The sequence below is a fragment of the Epinephelus lanceolatus genome, chromosome 10, assembly GCF_041903045.1.
Source record: "Epinephelus lanceolatus isolate andai-2023 chromosome 10, ASM4190304v1, whole genome shotgun sequence".
NCBI classification, from domain to species: Eukaryota; Metazoa; Chordata; class Actinopteri; order Perciformes; family Serranidae; genus Epinephelus; species Epinephelus lanceolatus.
In genome coordinates this window covers 7,933,388-7,945,592 of record NC_135743.1, presented here as the reverse complement: position 1 = coordinate 7,945,592, position 12,205 = coordinate 7,933,388, and the positions used below count along the sequence as shown (strand labels likewise).

The following is a 12,205-nucleotide window of genomic DNA, read 5'->3' as shown; positions in this document are numbered from 1 at the left end:
CAATTTACCCTAGAATGGTTCTTGTGGAATAAATTTCAAATATGCAGCAGTCGAGATGAACTGTCACAATTCACCAGAGCATAGCCATTTAATACATGTTGAAAGTCGATTTAGCACCATCCATCATTTCGGAGAGGAATCAAGGGTGGGGGTGGGGTGGTATCTTACCCCAGGGGCATCTTACCCCATCTTACCCTAACTTAAATTGGTCTAATTTTCTGACAATATTGGCTGTGAACCTACAAGCGTATGTGACAGTTTAATAGGACGAGACAGGTAAAGAGGTATCATTATATGAGGGTGAATAAAGTTGCCATAGTTCAATCATCCTGTTGGCAAAGGTTGTGAAATTGCTGAGGTGCCTTAAACGTTTTCCCTTCATTCCACAAACCATTTTTGGATGAGGCGTCACTTTTTCAAACTGAGTGCACATCTTGTTCTGGCATGAAACTCTTCATTTTGACCCACATTCATCACTCTCCAGAGACCAAAGACATAACTTATTTTTTTTCGGGTGATATGGATGGGTGTTTAATGGGACTTACGCCAATAATTCATCTTTCATTTGAGCAATGAAGTGGAAGAATTGCCTGAATTCCAAGCCTGACACATGCATGATTAAAGCTGGGAAGGAAATCATTTGTTTTCTTTCCAGGTGCTCTGTGAGGGGGGAAAGACATCAAACAAATCATAGATGGAGGGGTTATTCTAGGATTTAGAGAGGCTGTCTGGAAACCAAAAGGTCACAGTTTAAATCCCAGTGTATCCATCAACAGACATGCTGCCATGAACCCATTTTGGCGCTGTAAGTAAACCTGAATGTGAGTGTCGGATAAAATATAGATTATGCTTAGTCCTTTCATTAAAGGCCCTGAAAGCATATTTGTTAAATTGGCTTCTGACTATGAGCGATGGGTCTCTTCCTGAACACAAATTTTTCTGCCAAACAAAGAACAGTTTTGGGCATTTAAATGAGAAATTTCTGCAGTTGCTGTTTTCTATATGCTAGTCTAACTGGTTTGAACTGTGCATGGCTCACTGTTTTTTGTTTTTTTTTATCAATATCAAACATGTTTTTTCCCCCCTAAATATATCTATGGATGTTTTTTCTTCTGTTATAAATATTTAACGTTATAGAGAAATAGCCAACTCAATCAAGCTTTTGAGGGCTTTGAGTTTAAAACAAATGTGTTGTTTACTTCTCTCACCAGACCTTTAGTTTATACTGACAAACACATATTAACAGTGTCCCACTTGAATATGTGTCCATATGGACTTTTTTGGACATGCTACTTACTCTGTAGTGCTCTTGATCTTAACATATCAGTTTAATATTTGAATCGTCTCCAAAGTCCTTATTCTGTAAAACTCATGGCAGTAAAATATCTCAATTCAATTCAGTTCAGTTCAATTCAATAAACCTTTATTTATCCCAAAGGAAATTCTTGTGCCAAATAATGCTTCAACTACAGTCACACAAAATACGATAACAACAATTAACGTTCATAAACCAGTAACAACCAGAACAACCAGTGGGTTCTCTGGGTCAGGGTCACACACTGGGCCCAGTTTTTAAAACAATACAGTGATAAATATCAGTCAAAATATTCCAAATATACAAGATAAAAAGTGCTTAAGGAGCAAAAGCAAAAGCCAGAGCCTAATAGAGTAAAAATAGAAGTATGATACTTAAAAATAAACTAAAATGGTGGAAAAATGAAGACTGCGTCTGATAATCAATGATAATCAATCAATATTGCACCATTTTTCCTAATGTTTAACCCTATGGGCCCTAGGCGTTTTTGGGGTATTTTTCCTGCCTTTACTTTTAAGCTTATATCACAGTCATTATAAAGGCTACATACACATGCTATATCTTGTTTTTTTTTCAGGAAAATCTGGGCTATCCAGATTTGCCATCATTTCATGTCCTTCTATGTGCCTGTATTTTATATTAATTTTTATATCAATGAAAAAAAACAGATCCATGTGACTAAATTCTTACTGTTTGACATGTATCTCAGCAAGCAAGTTGGAAGTTGACATATTCTGCCATATATGAAGAGGGGAGACTCTCTGGAATCTGGCAACATAAGAACCATGATGGTGGGACATTCTGTCACTTCACAGTTGTCCAAAACATGTGGTTTGTGCCAGGCGGACATGGTTGCCAGTATTTTTTCATTATTGCAAGAAATTCCATTGACTCATTCACAAGTCAAAAATGTGTTTTATCTGAAAGAAACATGCAATATTTACATTTAAGATCATAGAAAAATAGAATAGTCAACCAAGTGCAATGATGTCCTCCAAGATAATATTTGCCACTTTGTTTGCAGTAAACAAAGTTTGTTGTTGTTTTTCAGTTTCAGTTATATATTGGGGGGACATTTTGGGCATTGGGGGGGGGGGGGGGGGGGGGGGCACGTGTCCCCCTCAATGTATAAGGTGACTACGGCCCTGTCATGCATGCATAATTAGGCTGCAGTTGTCTGGGTGCGCAAAGGTGAAGTGGCTGGTCTTGTCATACAAAGTTTGATGGAGTGTCAACTGGACAATATGGAGATATTTGCATCTTGAAAGCCGGACTACAAATGTGGATAGACAGGGAGAAACACACGCAAGCCTCAGACGTGGTAAGATACATATTCCTCACTATATGAAGTGACTGATAACAAGATCTGTATAATGGATTGTAAAGAAATTCGTCAGGTTTTTATTTTGAAGACACCTGATCTGTATTTATAGCATGATGGGATGACAGCACAATGATGTGTGTGGCATCACTGGAAAGCTCTGGTCCTGCACTTTCATGTGATATGCGTGGCATTTCTATGCGAGCCTGCATTTGCGAGTAATCCATCCAAGTGTAATGTGTGTGCAGAGCTGTATGAAAGCTCTGTTATACATTATTTTAGTATAAATTTATCATTTTTTTCGCTGTGAAAACATTGGACTACCGACAAGTGCTCAGCCTTGTTGGAAAGCTATGATTCCACTGTTTCACGTGATATTCGTGGCTTCTCGCTATGACGCACGGTCACGGAGAAAACCAATAGAGAAGAACAGGTGTGAATTTGGACGCACTATGCGTCGTTCAGGCCCATAGGGTTAACAAAAAACAACATAAGTCAATTAAATATAATCATAATTTAGTATGGAAACACTGGATTAAATGGCTGTGTCATGTAAAACATGTTGTTTGTAGTGACAAAGCCACAAAAAAATACCTCAAATGATGCAGTTGCTTTCGGCAACCACGCAGCTTTACCGCTAGCAGCCACTAGCTAGCTAGCTGTCATTGAGATTAGCCATTAAACCTAAACAATAAGCTAGCTAGGTAGCACAAGCTTGTTTGTTGTTTTGGTTTAGAAGTTTATTCTCACTGCTCTCTTCAGTTTCATTCATAACTTACATGTTTTTGGTGAAAACAGTTAGCGATGAGCATTTTAGCATTTAGCATTTAGCGGCTAAAGAGCCAGATGTTTCCCAGTGTCCAAAAGGAGATTGAATATGGGACCTATATTCATCAGTTGACCAGAAATATGACTCTACATGAATGCTAATGTTGCTTTGCATCTGTAAAAAAAGAAAAGAGGCAACTATTTTCTAACCAGTAACAATTTTATAAGGTGATAACCAGGGTCTCGTTTATGGATTACGGATCATCAATGGATCCATACTAAAAATGTACACACAGAAAAAAGCCAAAAATGGCGTGCGCCAAAAAATATTTGACAATTTCTACAATAACGCTTTCACCTCACCTTCTGCAACGCCAATTTTCTGTCTCCCAAATGTTAGTTAGCATGGGTCAAAGTTTCTCCCATCAAATCTGTTTTTATAGATCACACCTTTTGCGTGGGAAGTGGCGTACACCTCTTTCGGACCTCATTTTGTGCATATGCAGTGTTTATAAATGAGACTCCAGGTCCCCAGAAATGCAGTTTTTTCCTGGTGGCCACTTGCTTGGTATTGCAGTGAAAACATCCCCATAGGCCACCATTATAAAAGAGACGTCTGTAAAACTGCTGACAGGACACCTTGAACTGCAAACGAGGTCAAATATGCCCCTTTCTTCTATGAATTTTTGATCCATGTAGGTTTTATGTTGTAAAACATTTCTCAAGCTGAGAAAAGTGATTTAAAAATCTGTGATGTCATCGCAATGTTAAGTCTATGAGCTGAGCAGGAACTCCAGGGTAGGGCCAGTGAGAGAAACACTACTGCCTATATTCAGTGGGCTGCATACTGTGGAAATAAACCCACAAGCTAAAAACTTTTGGTATGCGCCAGGGGAGCACTACCATTGCACTGAATGGGCGCCATCTTGGGGCCCAGTATCTGTGGTGATAACATGTGGTGGGGTGGGACTACAGCAGTGAATGCAGCTTTAAGACAGCACTGTCATGAGTTAGGAATCAATAAATTAACATTTCTTACACAAGGAAATAGTGAAAAACCTCAGTGTACAATTTATGTGGTGAATAGGCCTACTAGCGTTCTCATAAAATCATCTCCTGTTAGCTTCATCAAATAAAGCCAGTGTTAGCACATGAGGAGTGAACCTTCAGATGTTTGAGGTTACATTACAGAAGCACAGTATTTGTCAGATCATTTCAACAGTGTAGTTTATAGTTTCATAACCTCCAAGTGTGCAATGTCCATCAAACATCCTCCCTTTGTATCAGAGTACGGATAATTTTATCTCCCACTCCATGTTCAAAGTAACCACTATGTAAATACGGCCTATTAAACAACATGTTCAGTTAGAGCCACTTTAAATGCTGTGTAGTCTGTGGTTTGACTCACTGCAATTATCCGAGAGTCTGAGTAGGCAGGGAAGGTGGTGTGTGTGGCACAAAACAAGATAAACTTGTTCTGTTCAAATGAATGAAAGCTTTGTCCAGAAATCAGGAAATTATGGGGGGAAAAAACTCCCTGAAAAATCATGTTTGAAAATATAATTAAAACATCAAAGTGTTCATTGTTCTGTTGTTTGGAGGGGAAATTTTTAGGTATCCAGACAGGGGTTTTTTGGAACATGTTGTTTTGGCATCATAATTCAATTAACTCAATACAATTTAAATCAGGCGATGACCAATTTCTTCCATAAACACAACAGACTGTTTCTGGTGGCACAGAACAGAGCAACAGCTCAGCACAGGAGAAAGTTTAGAAATGGTGCGACTGAGTGTGTTTTCAGTTCCCTCCGAGGACATCCAACAAAGTGCTTATCAATTTAATGTTCAAATAAACGTATCTTCAAAGCCCAACATTGATGTAATGGACGCTAAATCAGCTTAAATCATTTTTATTTATGGAATAGTTCACTCTGTTTTTTTTCATTTGTGTATTTTATTCCTTTTTTTTAATTTATGGAGCTGAAGTCGGCTCCCAGTTTTATTTGTGATGCTCAGTTTATGCACCACTTTTAGCCAGTCGTAAATCTTTATGGCCTAGATTCACAGAGTGGGCCTGTATGCCAAAGCGTGCAGCCAGTGAGGATGGAAGGACAGTGTCTACAAGTCTACAAGGGCAACAGAGAATGTAAATCAACGCCTGTAGTGATGCAGATTTGGAGAGTTCAACCTGGAGGTCCTCCTCATTGTTACCACAACATCACCGCTGCACACATGCAAAAGCTCACCCACCCACCAACATTCCTGTGAAGCGCTTAAGACCCCAGTAAACAATCCAGACTCACAACAAAGAACCAGCGCTCATTGTTTTAACCCATAACACCCGCCGTGAGAGCCCCGGTGTCTGTGGGGGAGCGAGATCAGGTATCATGGGACACAGCCGCGCCTCAGTCTGATTCATTGTGTGACTCAAATGTGGTGTGACTGATGTCTGAACCAAACAGAAATAAACACATTTTTTAAAATGTTTTTTTCCCTCTGGCACCAGGCTGAAGTCAGCACCTGGCTGTTGCTGGGATATATTTATATTTTTTCCTCAATAAGAAACATCCAAATCTAATGATTCATGATACATTGTTGTTGCTGGGGTTGTTTCAGGACGGAGGATTTCTGTTCTAAGAGTAAATGTTTGATAAATAAAGTATTGTGTAATGTATTATCAGCAAAACCTATTTACACTCTGATGCATCAGCAGTTTTTACTACTAAATACACAGGTAGCAAGGTTAGTGCAGCGTCTCCCCAAAAGCGTAGGTTTTGTTTCAGTGTTAGGGGGAAACATATGGCGGCAGTAGCTCAGTCCATAGAGACTTGAGTTGGGTCGCCTGTTCAAGTCCCCGTCCAGACCAAATATGGAGCGTGGACTGGTGGCTGGAGAGGTGCCAGTTCACTTCCTGGGCACTGCCGAGGTGCCCTTGAGGAAGGCACCGAACCCCCCAACCGCTGGGGGCACCTGAACAAGGCAGCCCCCCTCACTCTGACATCTCTCCACTTTGTGCATGTATAGGTCCTGTTTGTGCATGTGTGTGTCTTTCAGACCTGTGTGTAACTGACAGCAAGAGTGAAAAAATTGAATTTCCCCTCAGGGGGATTAATAAAGTATATAAATTAATTAAAAAATGTGTAACTGGGATTTTGGGGTCCTCTGCCAGACAATGTTGACCATCAAACACTTATGATAAATTTTGAGCACCAATTTGTTCCTTCAATTTATGATAGAAATGTCTTTAATTTTGTCAAAAAGTCTTTGCACCAGGACATGTCCTCAGCTTCCCCCTTGAAATCTGCACCGAGCAGTACAGTACGGTTCAGTTCAGTACGCTTTTTTTCTGTACTGTCCCCATGTTTGGTCCCCGCTCTGTTGGGGTACCTAGCACACAGATGTGGTACTAAAAGGTGGAGCTGTGAACACTGCAGTCTGATTGGTCAGTAGAGGACGGTCACTCTGCTCAGGGCTGAGTTGTGTCTGGTTTTGAGGCTCATGTAACCACTGTTCATACTGTGGAGAGTTTTATTAGTAAACTGTAACTATAAAATGAAAGGATGTTTTGCTGCCTCTCACAGCAGCTGGAGTCTGAGAAAAAATAACTTCATTCACTGGGCCGACTGCTGGTGACTTTTAAGGTGGAACATTAACTTGTAATGTTACTGAATGCATGAGTTGATGACGTGAATCCATCAACACACTCATTTCACTGTGACAACTTTGTCTCTCATGGATGCCATACCCTATTAGTTATGAGTAGATCTGTAAGTGTTTAAAAATATATATTTATTTTGGCTGGATTATGTCACAATCCTCACTTGCGTCGTTCCTGTGGACTCCAGCAGCACTAAACCCCTGAGCTTGCCTGAGAAGGCAAGTGCATGAACTTGTTATTTTTAAATATCACATGGAAAGAGACTCTCACTGCAGCTTGTTTTAGTTAGTTCTGAAAATGTCGCCGTGCAACCCCGTTCTGTAGACGATAAACAAGATGCAGACTGATAAAGGAGGCGATATAGCAGGTTCTTGATGGAGCAATGAAAGGATACTGTTTGTTGTGGAAACGCTTAATGGACCTAGGGTCTAGGTACCAAGTCTGAACGGTTACTTTGGTTTCAAGGGTACCATATTGCAAGTGTTTGGTGGAAAAAGGAAACATCTAACATTTACTGCATTCTAGTGATTTTTTTTGTGCACAAAAGCCCCATTGAAATCTAAACGTATGTGGCTCCCAACATAGGGATTGAGGCCCTTTCAAAGGCTCATAGGATAAATCTAGGGGGTCATAAGTTAATTAAAAACTTATGCAACACAAATTTATAGTAATTCTCGTTTTACTCTAATATTTCTTTTTTTTATTTTAAATAAATATCAGATCCTTTTACTACAGCTTTCAGGTAAATGATGGAGTAAAAAGTAGATCAGAAGTTTTGGTTTGCTTTTTTTTTCTATCCACAAAACTGCAACAGATGAAGCTTTTTCATTTTTTCATTTTTAATTTTTCAGTTTCAAAAATGTGTAAGATACAGTTTATATTTGCAAGAACAGATAGAAAAAGTAGTAACATTTTAAAATTTACAGTGAGTCAAAGCTCAGAAAAGATATAATAACATAATCTGTCCAATCAACACCTGTGAACACCAGGCCTTGTGACACCTTTTAAATGATGCTCTTCTTTTTCACAATCTGACAGAACAGGACCACTGAGAAAATCATGCCCAGAATCATCAAGCTGCCAAACATGAACGCAGTCCCCATGAGTGAGTCCGATACTCTGTCCAACCACGTCATAATGTACGGCATACAAGGTGTGGAATAAATCTCACGTTGGTCCAAATCTGTGCAGTTCCTGGAGGTGTCTGTGCAGTTACATGAGTCCGGCACCACAGTTGAGTTGCCCCAATCAAGATGTCCAACAAAGAGACCACAACAGAACCCGCTCATTTCCATGGCTTGAAGCGACTCCTGAACTTCCTTCGGCTGTTCGCTCAGCGGAAGCAGCTGCTTCATGTGTTTCCTCACCAGCTCCTGGGCAGCTGCGGTTCTTGATACAGCTCCCAATGTTCCCACGGCCAACAGCATGAGAGACAAGCAGAGCAGGCCCAGGAAGAACAGGGCCAGCAGGCAGCGGTTCTCTCGGATCGCTCCACAGCAGCCCAGGAAGCCAAAAACCAGAGTCACGGCGCCGATAAATATCAGCAGGTTTATGGCTGGGAGAAGGTCATCAGTGATCTGGTAGTCTGCTCTGTGGCTCCTGATGTATGTGGAAACAGTGAGGATAATGATTCCACCCACGAAAAACAAAAAGTTGAAGGTGAAGAGAAGGAATTTGATGACCTTGTTGACTGCCATTGTTCTGCCCCACCAGCAAGACAGAAGCCAAATGTAAGTGTATCTGTTGCTGGCTGCTACTGCTTAAATACTGGTGGGAACTTCTGCCTCCATGTCGGGGGCGTGTTCAGTGGGTGGGGGATCACCTTGCTGGAAGCAAAACACAATAGAGACAGACCTGAGGGGGTAAAACAAAAAGTTGTTCTCCCGGTGATTCTCCATTAGCAACACATACTGTCTCACACCCCCACACTGTTGTTACTCAATGTGATGGCACAGAGGGAAACAACTGTAAACCCAGCTGTTTGGAATATGACAAATTATGCCTCTTTTTAACCAAATGATACAAACCCTAGAAGCCACAAGTGCTGAATTAGAAACTCAAAAGTTGCTTTTGCACATTCTCACTTAATTCTCATCACATATGAAGAGTTGTGAAGCTTATGCAACTTGGGGGTATGCAGAGGACAAGTCCCCTTCTATATTTAGGACATTTGCATTTGTCCCCCACAATAAAATCATGAAAATAGCAGAGGACTTTTATTTTTGACAAAATAAAGACATTTCTACCTTAAACTGATGCAGAAAAGGCAGAAAATTTAAGTGCTTTACACTCAAAATGTCTCCCAACCTCTCCTGTTCAGTCACCAGTTGACTATCTTAAATATTTTCTTATCTTGTGGCCTTATTAAAATCTACTTATTCATGTGGTAGCCCTTCTTTTTGTCACATCCTGAGCTCACTGCATATATTCTTCCTAATATTTCTTTTTTAAAAATAGCAGATCATTTTACTACAGCTTTCAGATAAATATTGGAGTGAAAGTATAATTTATTCCCTGTGAATTTTAGTGGAGTAGAAGTTGTTTTTTTTCATATCCAAACAAATGCAACAGAGGAAGCTTTATTCATTTTAAATCTTTTTTTTTAAAGTGTAATACACTGTTCATACTGCAAAAACAGATGCAAAAAGTAGTAATATTTTAAAATTTACAGTGAGTCAAAGCTCAGAAAAGATGTCATTAAGACTAAAATGATTTGTCTAATCAACATCTGCAAACATCAGGCCTTGTGAAACTTGTGGACATTTTGCAAATTGATGGAACGCAGGGGACACGTGAAAGCATGAAGGTAGCAGAGGACTTTTATTTTGACAAAATTAAAGACATTTCTACCTTAAACTGATGCAGAAAAAGCACAAATTAGTGCCTAAAAATTCACCAGAATGCAGGAAATTGAGTCTTTAACGCTTAAAATTCCCTTCACACTTCCTTGCTCATTCATCAGTTATTTTTCTTGAATATGTTTCTGATCTTGTGGTTTTATTACAGTCTTCTTAGTCATGTGGTAACTCTTCTTTTTGCCACATACTGAGCTACAGTCAGGTCCATAATTGTTTGGACAATGATACAGTTGTCATCATTTTGGCTCTGTACACCACCACAATGGGTTTTAAATGAAACAATGAATACCTGCTTAAAGTGCAGACTCTCAGCTTTCATTTAAGGCTTTTTTCAAAAATGTAGTATGAACCGTGTAGGAATTACAACCATTTCTTCACACAGTCCCTGACTTTAAGGGCTCATAAGTATTTGGACAAACTAACATAATCATCAATTAAACAGTCAGTTTTAATACTTGGTTGCAAGTCCTTTACAGTCAATGACTGCCTGAAGTGTTGGACACATAGGCATCATCAGATGCTGGGTTTCTTCCCTGGTGATGCTCTGCCAGCCCTTTACTGCAGCCGTCTGCACTTCCTGCTTGTGTTTTGGGTGTTTTACCCTCAGTTTTGGCTTCAGCAAGAAAAACGCATGCTCAATTGGATTCAGGTCAGATGATATGACTTGACCATTGCAGAACATTCCACTTCTTTGCCTTAAAAATGTCTTTGGTTTCTTTTGCAATATGCTTCAGGTCAATGTCCATCTGCACTGTGAAGCATCGTCTAATGAGTTTTGAAACATTTGGTTGAATGTGAGCAGATAATGTAGCCCCAAACACTTCAGCTTTCATCCTGCTGCTCTTGTCAGCAGTCACATCATCAATAAATACAAGAGAACCAGTTCCACTGGCAGCCATACATGGCCATGACATAACAGTACCTCCACCATGCTTCACTGATGAGGTGGTGTGCTTTGGATCATGAGCAGTTCCTTCCCTTCTTCCTTCTCTTGTCTTCCCATCATTCTGGTAGTTGATCTTTGTTTTATCTGTCCATAGTATGCTGTTCCACAACTGTACAGGCTTTTTAGATGGTTTTTGACAAACTCTAATCTGGCCTTCCATTTTTAAGGCTAACCAATGGTTTGCAGCTTGTGATAAACCCTCTGTATTTATTCTAGTGAAGTCTTGTCAAGAGCAGCAGGATGAAAGCTGAAGTGTTTGGGGCACCATTATCTGCTCACATTCAACTAAATGTTTCAAAACTCATTGGACGATGCTTCACAGTGCAGTTGGACAATGACCTGAAGCATATTGCAAAAGCAACCAAAGACATTTTTAAGGCAAAGAAGTGGAATGTTCTGCAATGGCCAAGTCATATCATCTGACCTGAATCCAACTGAGCATGCGTTTCTCTTGCTGAAGCCAAAACTGAGGGCAAAACACCCAAAACACAAGCAGGAAGTGCAGACGGCTGCAGTAAAGGGCTGGCAGAGCATCACCAGGGAAGAAACCCAGCATCTGATGATGCCTATGTGTCCAACACTTCAGGCAGTCATTGACTGTAAAGGATTTGCAACCAAGTATTAAAACTGACTGTTTAATTGATGATTATGTTAGTTTGTCCAAATACTTATGAGCCCTTAAAGTCGGGGGACTGTGTGAAGAAATGGTTGTAATTCCTACACGGTTCATACTACATTTTTGAAAAAAGCCTTAAATGAAAGCTGAGAGTCTGCACTTTAAGCAGGTATTCATTGTTTCATTTAAAACCCATTGTGGTGGTGTACAGAGCCAAAATGATGACAACTGTATCATTGTCCAAATAATTATGGACCTGACTGTAATTGCATATTTGATGAAAGTGGGAAAAATACAAAATATCATAATCACTGTTTTATACAAAATTTGTAAATTCTAAAAGTTTTATAGTATGTTTACGGAGCATGCATGAAAAATGTATTGACAGTCACAGACTTATAAATGTACAGTATCTTATCCTACTAAGTAACGTTACTTCAGGTAAGATAAACTTTATTATCCCACAAGAGTAAATTCAAGTGGCTATATACGATCAAAAGGTAAACTATATGTGCACTATCACGCACAAACACATCTTGTCCAATGCTGGTAATATGAACTATATATTATAGTAAATACAATCTTAAAATACATGATACAGACTTCTGCTGTTTGACCTGCTACTCCATTACAATTTCAGTTAAAGAGGACGTGTAGCATCACTGAGGATCTGATCAGTGTTTTTCAGAATAAGGTCATTGTACAGCTGTGTTGCAGACACCT

At 39.7% G+C, this 12,205-nt stretch overlaps 1 protein-coding gene and 1 pseudogene across 1 annotated transcript in view; both read right to left on the bottom strand.

Annotated features, from left to right (window-relative positions):
• Positions 1-12,205, bottom strand: part of znf385d (zinc finger protein 385D) — a 135,364-nt gene that overhangs the window by 46,992 nt on the left and 76,167 nt on the right. The gene's annotated exons all lie outside the window — the stretch shown is intronic.
• LOC117266138 (tetraspanin-8 pseudogene) lies at positions 7,938-8,850 on the bottom strand (annotated as a pseudogene).